Source organism: Pseudophryne corroboree (genome assembly GCF_028390025.1).
Source record: "Pseudophryne corroboree isolate aPseCor3 chromosome 3 unlocalized genomic scaffold, aPseCor3.hap2 SUPER_3_unloc_15, whole genome shotgun sequence".
NCBI classification, from domain to species: Eukaryota; Metazoa; Chordata; class Amphibia; order Anura; family Myobatrachidae; genus Pseudophryne; species Pseudophryne corroboree.
In genome coordinates this window covers 827,800-842,598 of record NW_026967503.1, presented here as the reverse complement: position 1 = coordinate 842,598, position 14,799 = coordinate 827,800, and the positions used below count along the sequence as shown (strand labels likewise).

At 49.9% G+C, this 14,799-nt stretch overlaps 1 protein-coding gene and 1 long non-coding RNA gene across 2 annotated transcripts in view; one reads left to right on the top strand and one right to left on the bottom strand.

Annotated features, from left to right (window-relative positions):
* Window positions 1–14,799, top strand: part of LOC134983450 (gastrula zinc finger protein XlCGF26.1-like) — a 452,758-nt gene that overhangs the window by 361,861 nt on the left and 76,098 nt on the right. The gene's annotated exons all lie outside the window — the stretch shown is intronic.
* Window positions 1–14,799, bottom strand: part of LOC134983453 (uncharacterized) — a 31,876-nt gene that overhangs the window by 811 nt on the left and 16,266 nt on the right. Inside the window, exon 2 of the long non-coding RNA XR_010191645.1 lies at window positions 63–254. This is a non-coding gene — a long non-coding RNA (uncharacterized LOC134983453). The remainder of the gene's footprint in view (window positions 1–62; window positions 255–14,799) is intronic.

Here is a 14,799-nt window from a genome sequence, read left to right as displayed (position 1 = left end):
CCAGTCATCACCCAGACACATCCCCTGGTGTTACTGTATAATGCCCCATTCCAAGCAGTCACCTCTCCAGTCAGCAGATGAATTATCTTGTTGGTGAGTTCAAGGATCTTCTGGTCACTGTGTCTCTCATGTATCAGTGAGTGAGGTGGAGGCACCGTAATGGAGCTCTGGGTTCTGCTTAGTCCTTCTAACAAACGGGGATGGCTGCTGGGTGTCTCACACTCATTGGATGTCTTCTTCACTACTGTGCAATCCTGTGAAATGGGGGAGGCATCAATATCCCTGTAAATACTGCCAGATCCCCTCACCTCCCCAGTCATGTCCCTGTATTATCACTATAGATATGTGATGTCACAGTGACACACCCAGATCCCCCTCACCTCCCCAATCATGTCCCTGTATTATTACTATAGATGTAAGTGATGTCACTGTAACGCTCCCAGAACCCCTCACCTCTCGTCATGTCCCTGTATTATTACTATAGATATGTGATGTCAGTGTGATGCTCCCAGATTCCCTCACCTCCCCAGTCATGTCCCTGTATTATTACTATAGATATGTGATGTCACTGTGACGCTCCCAGATCCCCTCACCTCCCCAGTCATGTCTCTGTATTATTACTATAGATATAAGTGATGTCACTGTGACGCTCCCAGATCCCCCCTCACCTCCAATCATGTCCCCGTATTATTACTACAGATATAAGTGATGTCACTGTGACACTCCCAGATCCCCTCACCTCCCCAGTCATGTCTCTGTATTATTACTATAGATATAAGTGATGTCACTGTGACACTCCCGGATCCCCTCACCTCCCCAGTCATGTCACTGTATTATTACTATAGATATAAGTGTAGCTCCCTAGTATGATGCTATGATTTGTATGAGTGTAAATAAATGAAATTTATATGGTAGTTATATGCCCTTGAGGGTGATCCTATTTCAATGCACCCTGTACTATGGGATCAGAGGGACAATGGGACTAGATGGGCACGAGGGGACTGGAGAAAATTCTTCTAGAAGCCCACGCGCCAGGACAAAGTGGTGTTCGCGTGCTGGGGGAGGAGGATACAGCATCCGAGGAGAGCGACCGTTAACTGGAAAAAGGACTGACCAATAAACGGAGTTTAGAGGCGATGTGGTGCAGAGGGCGGAGAGTGGACGGGTGGCAGCGGGTGAAGTCCTGAGTCCCTGAGCCTGGCCTGAACTGGTGGTGTGACGGCGGCCTGGATACAAGCAGGGGCAGCTCGGCAGAAGAAACGGGGAGTGACCTGGCCGCGGAGACAGGAGATTCGGTCACGCTGCACCGACCGGGCGTACCGCTAGTTAGCGACGGCAAGTGACAGCTCCTCTAGGGTCACTGGGTGTCCCTTTATACATAAGCAGCGGTGGCGGACAGTGAAAGACGTGCCCATCAGGTGGGTGGTCCTACGTAGTACAAGAGGAAAGAGTCGCAGCCTACGAAATGGGGGATGTGATACAGGAGGCGGCCAGCGTTGCTCAGTAAGGAGGAGGCAGAAGGTATGGGGGGAGTAACGGCTGGACATCCAATTCGCATACGAGTCGTAAGTGAAGCTCCACCCCAGCACTCCGTACATGCCCAAGGAATGTTAATTGGATTTGGAGCAGCCCTAGGTGTAATATAGGGACGAACGCTGTGCACACACCCCTTAGTCCGGCTGCTGCGGAACCTGTAGTGAGACTGCTATTCATATACAGATAGTCCGGCACCCTCTACGGTATCTGCGGAACCCGTAGTGAGACTGCTATTCATATACAGATAGGCCGGCACCATCTACGGTACCTGCGGAACTCATAGTGACACTGCTATTCATATACAGATAGGCCGGCACCATCTACGGTATCTGCGGATCCCGTAGTGAGACTGCTATTCATATACAGATAGGCCTGCACCATCAACGGTATCTGCGGAACCTGTAGTGAGACTGCTATTCATATACAGATAGGCTGACACCATCTACGGTATCTGCGGAACCCGTAGTGAGACTGCTATTCATATACAGATAGGCCGGCACCATCTATGGTATCTGCGGAACCCGTAGTGAGACTGCTATTCATATACATATAGGCCGGCACCATCTACGGTATCTTAGGAACCCGTAGTGAGACTGCTATTCATATACAGATAGACCTGCACCATCTACGGTATCTGCGGAACCCGTAGTGAGACTGCTATTCATATACAGATAGTCCGGCACCATCTACGGTATCTGCGGAACCCGTAGTGAGACTGCTATTCATATACAGATAGTCCGGCACCATCTACGGTATCTGCGGAACCCGTAGTGAGACTGCTATTCATATACAGATAGGCCGGCACCATCTATGGTATCTGCGGAACCCGTAGTGAGACTGCTATTCATATACATATAGGCCGGCACCATCTACGCTATCTGCGGAACACGTAGTGAGACTGCTATTCATATACAGATAGGGCAGCACCATCTACGGTATCTGCAGAACCCGTAGTGAGACTGCTATTCATATACAGATAGGCCGACACCATGTACGGTATCTGCGGAACCCGTAGTGAGACTGCTATTCATATACAGATAGGCCTGCACCTTCTACGGTAACTGCGGAACCCGTAGTGAGACTGCTATTCATATACAGATAGGCCGACACCATCTACGGTATCTGCGGAACCCATAGTGAGACTGCTATTCATATACATATAGGCCGGCACCATCTACGGTATCTGCGGAACCCGTAGTGAGACTGCTATTCATATACATATAGGCCGGCACCATCTACGGTATCTGCGGAACCCGTAGTGAGACTGCTATTCATATACATATAGGCCGGCACCATCTACGGTATCTGCGGAACCCGTAGTGAGACTGCTATTCATATACAGATAGGCTGCCACCATCTACGGTACCTGCGGAACACGTAGTGAGACTGCTATTCATATACAGATAGGCTGCCACCATCTACGGTACCTGCGGAACACGTAGTGAGACTGCTATTCATATACAGATAGGCCGGCACCATCTACGCTATCTGCGGAACCCGTAGTGAGACTGCTATTCATATACAGACAGACCTGCACCATCTACGCTATCTGCGGAACACGTAGTGAGACTGCGATTCATATACAGATAGGCCTGCACCATCTACGGTATCTGCGGAACCCGTAGTGAGACTGCTATTCATATACATATAGGCCGGCACCATCTACGGTATCTGCGGAACCCGTAGAGAGACTGCTATTCATATACAGATAGGCCGGCACCATCTACAGTATCTGCGGAACCCGTAGTGAGACTGCTATTCATATACAGATAGGCCTGCACCATCTACGGTATCTGCGGAACCCGTAGTGAGACTGCTATTCATATACAGACAGACCTGCACCATCTACTGTACCTGCGGAACCTGTAGTGAGACTGCTATTCATATACAGATAGGCCGGCACCATCTACGGTATCTGCGGAACCCGTAGTGAGACTGCTATTCATATACAGACAGACCTGCACCATCTACGGTACCTGCGGAACCAGTAGTGAGACTGCTATTCATATACAGATAGGCCGGCACCATCTACGGTATCTGCGGAACCCGTAGTGAGACTGCTATTCATATACAGATAGGCCGGCACCATCTACGGTATCTGCGGAACCCGTAGTGAGACTGCTATTCATATACAGATAGGCCGGCACCATCTACGGTATCTGCGGAACCCGTAGTGAGACTGCTATTCATATACAGATAGGCCGGCACCATCTACGGTACCTGCGGAACCCGTAGTGAGACTGCTATTCATATACAGATAGGCTGCCACCATCTACGGTATCTGCGGAACCCGTAGTGAGACTGCTATTCATATACAGATAGGCCTGCACCATCTACGGTATCTGCGGAACCTGTAGTGAGACTGCTATTCATATACAGATAGGCCTGCACCCTCTACGGTACCTGCGGAACCCGTAGTGAGACTGCTATTCATATACAGATAGATCTGCACCCTCTACGGTGTCTGTGGAACCCGTAGTGAGACTGCTATTCATATACAGATAGGCCGGCACCATCTACGGTATCTGTGGAACCCGTAGTGAGACTGCTATTCATATACAGATAGGCCGGCACCATCTACGGTATCTGTGGAACCCGTAGTGAGACTGCTATTCATATACAGATAGGCCGGCACCATCTACGGTATCTGCGGAACCCGTAGTGAGACTGCGATTCATATACAGATAGGCCTGCACCATCTACGGTATCTGCGGAACCCGTAGTGAGACTGCTATTCATATACAGATAGGCCGGCACCATCTACGGTATCTGCGGAACCCGTAGTGAGACTGCTATTCATATACAGATAGGCCTGCACCATCTACGGTATCTGCGGAACCCGTAGTGAGACTGCTATTCATATACAGATAGGGCGGCACCATCTACGGTATCTGCAGAACCCGTAGTGAGACTGCTATTCATATACAGATAGGCCGACACCATGTACGGTATCTGCGGAACCCGTAGTGAGACTGCTATTCATATACAGATAGGCCGGCACCATCTACGGTATCTGCGGAACCCGTAGTGAGACTGCTATTCATATACATATAGGCCGGCACCATCTACGGTATCTGCGGAACCCGTAGTGAGACTGCTATTCATATACAGATAGGCTGCCACCATCTACGGTACCTGCGGAACACGTAGTGAGACTGCTATTCATATACAGATAGGCTGCCACCATCTACGGTACCTGCGGAACACGTAGTGAGACTGCTATTCATATACAGATAGGCCGGCACCATCTACGCTATCTGCGGAACCCGTAGTGAGACTGCTATTCATATACAGACAGACCTGCACCATCTACGCTATCTGCGGAACACGTAGTGAGACTGCGATTCATATACAGATAGGCCTGCACCATCTACGGTATCTGCGGAACCCGTAGTGAGACTGCTATTCATATACAGACAGACCTGCACCATCTACGGTATCTGCAGAACCAGTAGTGAGACTGCTATTCATATACAGATAGGCCTGCACCATCTACGGTACCTGCGGAATCCGTAGTGAGACTGCTATTCATATACAGATAGGCCGGCACCCTCTACGGTATCTGCGGAACCCGTAGTGAGACTGCTATTCATAAACAGACAGACCTGCACCATCTACGGTATCTGCGGAACCCTTATTGAGACAGCTATTCATATACAGACAGACCTGCACCATCTACGGTATCTGCGGAACCCGTAGTGAGACTGCTATTCATATACAGATAGGCCTGCACCATCTACGGTACCTGCGGAACCCGTAGTGAGACTGCTATTCATATACAGATAGGCCGGCACCATCTACGGTACCTGCGGAACCAGTAGTGAGACTGCTATTCATATACAGATAGGCCTGCACCATCTACGGTATCTGCGGAACACGTAGTGAGACTGCTATTCATGTACAGATAGGCCGGCACCCTCTACGGTATCTGCGGAACCCGTAGTGAGACTGCTATTCATATACAGATAGGCTGCCACCATCTACGGTATCTGCGGAACCCGTAGTGAGACTGCTATTCATATACAGATAGGCCTGCACCCTCTACGGTACCTGCGGAACCTGTAGTGAGACTGCTATTCATATACAGATAGGCCGGCACCATCTACGGTATCTGCGGAACCCTTAGTGAGACTGCTATTCATATGCAGATAGGCCGGCACCATCTACGGTATCTGCGGAACCCGTAGTGAGACTGCTATTCATATACAGAAAGGCCGGCACCATCTACGGTATCTGCGGAACCCTTATTGAGACAGCTATTCATATACAGGTAGGCCTGCACCATCTACGGTATCTGCGGAACCCGTAGTGAGACTGCTATTCATATACAGATAGGCCGACACCATCTACGGTATCTGCGGAACCCGTAGTGAGACTGCTATTCATATACAGATAGGCCGGCACCATCTACGGTATCTGCGGAACCCTTATTGAGACAGCTATTCATATACAGGTAGGCCTGCACCATCTACGGTATCTGCGGAACCCGTAGTGAGACTGCTATACATATACAGATAGGCCGACACCATCTACGGTATCTGCGGAACCCGTAGTGAGACTGCTATTCATATACAGATAGGCCGGCACCATCTACGGTATCTGCCGAACCCGTAGTGAGACTGCTATTCATATACAGATAGGTAGCCGCCATCTACGGTATCTACGGAACCCGTAGTGAGACTGCTATTCATATACAGATAGGCCGGCACCATCTACGGTATCTGCGGAATACGTAGTGAGACTGCTATTCATATACAGATAGGCCTGCACCATCTACGGTATCTGCGGAACACGTAGTGAGACTGCTATTCATATACAGAAAGGCCGGCACCATCTACGGTACCTGCGGAACACGTAGTGAGACTGCTATTCATATACAGATAGGCCTGCACCATCTACGGTATCTGCGGAACCCGTAGTGAGACTGCTATTCATATACAGATAGGCCGGAACCATCTACAGTATCTGCGGAACCCGTAGTGAGACTGCTATTCATATACAGATAGGCCGACACCATCTACGGTATCTGCGGAACCCGTAGTGAGACTGCTATTCATATACAGATAGGCCGGCACCATCTATGGTATCTGCGGAACCCTTATTGAGACAGCTATTCATATACAGATAGGCCGGCACCATCTACGGTATCTGCGGAACCCGTAGTGAGACTGCTATTCATATACAGATAGGCCGGCACCATCTACGGTATCTGCGGAACACGTAGTGAGACTGCTATTCATGTACAGATAGGCCGGCACCCTTTACGGTATCTGCGGAACCCGTGAGACTGCTATTCATATACAGATAGGCCTGCACCATCTACGGTATCTGCGGAACACGTAGTGAGACTGCTATTCATATACAGATAGGCCGGCACCATCTACGGTATCTGCGGAACACGTAGTGAGACTGCTATTCATATACAGATAGGCCGGCACCATCTACGGTATCTGCGGAACACGTAGTGAGACTGCTATTCATATACAGATAGGCCGGCACCCTCTACGGTATCTGCGGAACCCGTAGTGAGACTGCTATTCATATACAGATAGGCCTGCACCATCTACGGTATCTGCGGAACACGTAGTGAGACTGCTATTCATATACAGATAGGCCTGCACCATCTACGGTATCTGCGGAACCCGTAGTGAGACTGCTATTCCTATACAGATAGGCCTGCACCATCTACGGTATCTGCGGAACACGTAGTGAGACGGCTATTCATATACAGATAGGCCGGCACCATCTACGGTATTTGCGGAACCCGTAGTGAGACTGCTATTCATATACAGATAGGCCGGCACCATCTATGGTATCTGCGGAACCCTTATTGAGACAGCTATTCATATACAGATAGGCCGGCACCATCTACGGTATCTGCGGAACCCGTAGTGAGACTGCTATTCATATACAGATAGGCCGGCACCATCTACGGTATCTGCGGAACCCGTAGTGAGACTGCTATTCATATACAGATAGGCCGGCACCATCTACGGTATCTGCGGAAGCCTTAGTGAGACTGCTATTCATATACAGATAGGCCTGCACCATCTACGGTACCTGCGGAACACGTAGTGAGACTGCTATTCATATACAGATAGGCCGGCACCATCTACGGTATCTGCGGAAGCCTTAGTGAGACTGCTATTCATATACAGATAGGCCTGCACCATCTACGGTATCTGCGGAACACGTAGTGAGACTGCTATTCATATACAGATAGGTCGGCACCATCTACGGTATCTGCGGAACCCGTAGTGAGACTGCTATTCATATACAGATAGGCTGCCACCATCTACGGTATCTGCGGAACACGTAGTGAGACTGCTATTCACGTACAGATAGGCCGGCACCCTCTACGGTACCTGCGGAACACGTAGTGAGACTGCTATTCATATACAGATAGGCCTGCACCATCTACGGTATCTGCGTAACGCGTAGTGACACTGCTATTCATATACAGATAGGCCTGCACCATCTACGGTATCTGCGGAACCCGTAGTGAGACTGCTATTCATATACAGATAGGCCTGCACCATCTACGGTATCTGCGGAACCCGTAGTGAGACTGCTATTCATATACAGATAGGCCGGCACCATCTACGGTATCTGAGGAACACGTAGTGAGACTGCTATTCATATACAGATAGGCCTGCACCATCTACGGTATCTGCGGAACACGTAGTGAGACTGCTATTCATATACAGATAGGCCTGCACCATCTACGGTATATGCGGAACCTGTAGTGAGACTGCTATTCATATACAGATAGGCCTGCACCATCTACGGTATCTGCGGAACACGTAGTGAGACTGCTATTCATATACAGATAGGCCTGCACCATCTACGGTATCTGCGGAACCTGTAGTGAGACTGCTATTCATATACAGAAAGGCCTGCACCATCTACGGTATCTGCGGAACACGTAGTGAGACTGCTATTCATATACAGATAGGCCGGCACCCTCTACGGTATCTGCGGAACCCGTAGTGAGACTGCTATTCATATACAGATAGGCCTGCACCATCTACGGTATCTGCGGAACCCGTAGTGAGACTGCTATTCATAAACAGACAGACCTGCACCATCTACGGTATCTGCGGAACCCGTAGTGAGACTGCTATTCATATACAGATAGGCCTGCACCATCTACGGTATCTGCGGAACCCGTAGTGAGACTGCTATTCCTATACAGATAGGCCTGCACCATCTACGGTACCTGCGGAACACGTAGTGAGACTGCGATTCATATACAGATAGGCCTGCACCATCTACGGTATCTGCGGAACCCGTAGTGAGACTGCTATTCACGTACAGATAGGCCGGCACCCTCTACGGTATCTGCGGAACCCGTAGTGAGACTGCTATTCATATACAGATAGGCCGGCACCATCTACGGTATCTGCGGAACCCGTAGTGAGACTGCTATTCATATACAGATAGGCCTGCACCATCTACGGTACCTGCGGAATACGTAGTGAGACTGCTATTCATATACAGATAGGCCGGCACCATCTACGGTATCTGCGGAACACGTAGTGAGACTGCTATTCATACACAGATAGGCCTGTACCATCTACGGTATCTGCGGAACCCGTAGTGAGACTGCTATTCATATACAGATAGGCCGGCACCATCTACAGTACCTGCGGAACCCGTAGTGAGACTGCTATTCATATACAGATAGGCCGGCACCATCTACGGTACCTGCGGAAGCCGTAGTGAGACTGCTATTCATATACAGATAGGCCGGCACCATCTACGGTATCTGCGGAACCCGTAGTGAGAGTGCTATTCATATACAGATAGGCCGGCACCATCTACGGTATCTGCGGAACCCGTAGTGAGACTGCTATTCATATACAGATAGGCCGGCACCATCTACGGTATCTGCGGAACCCGTAGTGAGACTGCTATTCATATACAGATAGGCCTGCACCATCTACGGTATCTGCCGAACCCGTAGTGAGACTGCTATTCATACACAGATAGGCCTGTACCATCTACGGTATCTGCGGAACCCGTAGTGAGACTGCTATTCATATACAGATAGGCTGCCACCATCTACGGTAACTGCGGAACCCGTAGTGAGACTGCTATTCATATACAGATAGGCCTGCACCATCTACGGTATCTGCGGAACCCGTAGTGAGACTGCTATTCCTATACAGATAGGCCTGCACCATCTACGGTACCTGCGGAACACGTAGTGAGACTGCGATTCATATACAGATAGGCCTGCACCATCTACGGTATCTGCGGAACCCGTAGTGAGACTGCTATTCATATACATATAGGCCGGCACCATCTACGGTATCTGCGGAACCCGTAGTGAGACTGCTATTCATATACAGATAGGCCGGCACCATCTACGGTATCTGCGGAACCCGTAGTGAGACTGCTATTCATATACAGATAGGCCGGCACCATCTACGGTATCTGCGGAACCCTTAGTGAGACTGCTATTCATATGCAGATAGGCCTGCACCATCTACGGTATCTGCGGAACCCGTAGTGAGACTGCTATTCATATACAGATAGGCCGGCACCATCTACGGTATCTGCGGAACCCGTAGTGAGACTGCTATTCATATACAGATAGGCCTGCACCATCTATGGTATCTGCGGAACCCTTATTGAGACAGCTATTCATATACAGGTAGGCCTGCACCATCTACGGTATCTGCGGAACCCGTAGTGAGACTGCTATTCATATACAGATAGGCCTGTACCATCTACGGTATCTGCGGAACCCGTAGTGAGACTGCTATTCATATACAGATAGGCCTGCACCATCTACGGTATCTGCGGAACCCTTATGGAGACAGCTATTCATATACAGGTAGGCCTGCACCATCTACGGTATCTGCGGAACCCTTAGTGAGACTGCTATTCATATACAGATAGGCTGACACCATCTACGGTATCTGTGGAACCCGTAGTGAGACTGCTATTCATATACAGATAGGCCTGTACCATCTACGGTATCTGCGGAACCCGTAGTGAGACTGCGATTCATATACAGATAGGCCTGCACCATCTACGGTATCTGCGGAACCCGTAGTGAGACTGCTATTCATATACAGATAGGCCGGCACCATCTACGGTATCTGCGGAACCCGTAGTGAGACTGCTATTCATATACAGATAGGCCTGCACCATCTACGGTATCTGCGGAACCCGTAGTGAGACTGCTATTCATATACAGATAGGGCGGCACCATCTACGGTATCTGCAGAACCCGTAGTGAGACTGCTATTCATATACAGATAGGCCGACACCATGTACGGTATCTGCGGAACCCGTAGTGAGACTGCTATTCATATACAGATAGGCCGACACCATGTACGGTATCTGCGGAACCCATAGTGAGACTGCTATTCATATACAGATAGGCCGACACCATCTACGGTACCTGCGGAACCCGTAGTGAGACTGCTATTCATATACATATAGGCCTGCACCATCTACGGTATCTGCGGAACCCGTAGTGAGACTGCTATTCATATACAGATAGGCCGACACCATCTACGGTATCTGCGGAATCGGTAGTGAGACTTCTATTCATATACAGATAGGCCTGCACCATCTACGGTATCTGCGGAACCAGTAGTGAGACTGCTATTCATATACAGATAGGCCTGCACCATCAACGGTACCTGCGGAATCCGTAGTGAGACTGCTATTCATATACAGATAGGCCGACACCATCTACGGTACCTGCGGAACCCGTAGTGAGACTGCTATTCATATACAGATAGGCCGACACCATCTACGGTATCTGCGGAACCTGTAGTGAGACTGCTATTCATATACAGATAGGCCTGCACCATCTACGGTATCTGCGGAACCCGTAGTGAGACTGCTATTCATATACATATAGGCCGACACCATCTACGGTACCTGCGGAACTCGTAGTGAGACTGCTATTCATATACAGATAGGCCTGCACCATCTACGGTATCTGCGGAACACGTAGTGAGACTGCTATTCATATACAGATAGGCCGGCACCCTCTACGGTATCTGCGGAACCCGTAGTGAGACTGCTATTCATAAACAGACAGACCTGCACCATCTACGGTATCTGCGGAACCCTTATTGAGACAGCTATTCATATACAGACAGACCTGCACCATCTACGGTATCTGCGGAACCCGTAGTGAGACTGCTATTCATATACAGATAGGCCTGTACCATCTACGGTATCTGCGGAACCCGTAGTGAGACTGCTATTCATATACAGATAGGCCTGCACCATCTACGGTATCTGCGGAACACGTAGTGAGACTGCTATTCATATACAGATAGGCCGGCACCCTCTACGGTATCTGCGGAACCCGTAGTGAGACTGCTATTCATAAACAGACAGACCTGCACCATCTACGGTATCTGCGGAACCCTTATTGAGACAGCTATTCATATTGTAAAGATATAGGCAGGGGCTAATACTGTATTTGTGGTGTTTCAATCTGTACAGCGTTTAATGTACTTTTTATTCCTTCTGTTCCCATGTCTCTCTGGCTTGTGTCACTATTACCCCATGTGTGTGTTCATCCATTACCCTATATATTCTGTACTATAATCTTACCCAGGTAAATACAGGTGTGCTGTGCCTGGCACCTAGTGCTGTCATGTTTGTTATGGTAGGATGATGCCAGTCTGGTATGAGGTTATTACAGGTTATCATTGCCATGCCTATTGAGTCCATTTATGATCCTCATATGGTCACACAGGAAATACATTTGAGGACCAGGTAATGTCTCTTTGAAGCTTCTCCTCCACAGGGGACAATCAGGACTTAAACCAATTTCCCTGTCATTGTTCCTTCTGTTTACTGTCCCCTGTCCCATCCTGGTCTCTCACAGACAACTCGGAGCCTGACCCAGCATGTGGTCAGCAGGAGAAGGCCAGCTGTGGGAGGGAGTAGGGAAATACCTGAGGTGGGGTCCCACCAATCAGGAACCTGCGTCTCCTCCCCAGGTGAGCGCGGCATGATGGGCATTTGGAAGGTTTTAAAAGAGGTTGCGCAGGTCAGCTCCGCATGTTAGTCGCAGGACTCTGGCTAAGGGGTGATTCTCTGCCAGGGTACCTTGTGGAACGCATCAACAGTGCTGTGTGGAGTTATATGTACTTACTACTGCAAGGACTAATCTGCTATCACTGCTGTGTGGACTCAGTGATAGTTCTGCTGTATGGACTTGTTTATCTGGAACTTCTGCACGGAATTGCTGTGGACCTAAATCCTCTACTGGGACTTACTATCTGGACTGCTACCTGTATACTGTTTCTGGGCTATATTTACTTCTGCTTCATGTGAATTATCTATTCCTGTGTGCTGTGAGAAATAAACCATCACTTTGGTTTCATCGGCTCTGTGTCTGAGTGATTAGAAGAACCCCGTATCCTCACATTTGGCGGCAGCGGTGGGATCACTCAAGACACCAGCAGAAAGGAATAAACCACAGCAGGCAATGGAGTCCGCCCCGCTATGCTACCGATACAGCAAGAAGGATCAACTACAGGACCTCTGTCGAACAAGACAGATTGAGTTTAATGCATCGGACACCAGAGCAGACTTAATGGCAAAGCTAGCTGAATGGGACCAAGAACACCCTGGGCAGGAGGATGATGAGGACTGCAGCCCAGAGCAGGCCGAGGGTCAAGGAACCACTGGAACCTCTACAATGGGCCCTGCACTGGCCGTTGGAAGTACAGATCAGTTGCGGGAGTTGCTGGCTGCACTGGGACAAGGAGCATCAGTACTGGGAGCCGCATTGGGGGCGCAGACCGGTATAACCGCCCCGGCAGTAGCTATAAGGCAGACATCCCGGCTGAGATATAATGAGGTCCCACCTTTTGATGAGGTCAGTTCGGATATTGATACTCATTTGCAGATGTTTGAATCTGTTATGACCATGCATGGAATTGAGGCAGCAGAGTGGCCTCGATATTTGGTACCCAGTCTGAGAGGACAGGCGCTGGAGGCATTCCATGCCCTGAGCCCAGAACAGGTCCTGGTATATGAGGAGGTACGGAGTGTGCTGCTTGCCAGATATGCGGTGACCGCTGAATCGTATCGCATAAAATTCCGGTCTGTAGTACGGAAAGGAGATACCTCATTTATAGAGTTCAGTAACTTGCTGCGGAGGAACTGTGATAAGTGGCTGGCCGGGAAGAAGGCCCTTGCTGTAGCAGACATTAAAAATGCTTTTATTTTGGAGCAGTTGCTAAACAAGATGCCTCCAGAGATCAGGGAGTGGGTGGCAGATCGGAACCCTACCACTCCGGAAAAAGCAGCACACCTAGCCGATGAGTTCACAGCTAACAGGCCTCGGTGGAGAGGTGCCAATACAGAGGAGAGGACAACCCTCCGACGGGCCCAGCAGGATCGTGATCTACCATTGCCCCCTCACCGGCCGGCCCCAATACATACCCCAGCTTCCATAGCCAGAAATTCAGGGCCTCGGGGTCCAGCGTCACCTGGAAGCCGGCGCTGCTACAACTGTGACCAGGTGGGGCATTTACTACGAGACTGTACCCGGGTAAGACGGCCATTCCCAGGTGCCCAACATGCCGTGCCGCGGGTGGCTGTGTGCCACGAATCATTTGGAGAGGGGGAGGGGGACTACTTTCCTGATGCGCCAGAGGCGGAGGAAGTAGCATACCAAGTAGAGATGGTAGCAGCTATTGGGAAAGCTACCCCGGATAATATGAAGACCCACCTACAACCTGTAAAAGTTAATGGGAAGGAGCTGCAAGGGTTGAGAGACTCGGGAGCCTCTATCACCCTTATCCGGCCAGAATTAATTCCCCCCCGCCAACTACTGAGGAAACGGAAAGTTAAAATTTCCATGGCAGGAGGGCAGATCACCGTAATACCTATGGCAAGGGTACACCTGGACTGGGGCCTGGACTCTGGAGAGGTAAATGTGGGACTTTTGGATGGATTACCCACTCACGTTATTCTCGGAAATGATCTGGGTGCTGGATTGGCTAGTTATTTTGTGGGAGCTATCACCCGGAGCCAAGCACAGGCTTTGGAGACAGTGCATGAGGACCCTCTCCCGCCAGCACCAGGAGTCTCGGTGGAAACGACAGCCACAACCCCTGAACCGTCGGTGGTGAGTAACCCTGTACCAGACTTGCCTGACTGTGATGAGAATCTGGGGGAAGTAGATAGGGTAGCATTTAGGGAAGCCCAAAGGACCGACCCCTCCCTAGCTAGCCTCCGCAGGGCAGCGGGGCGAACAGATTGGGGGCC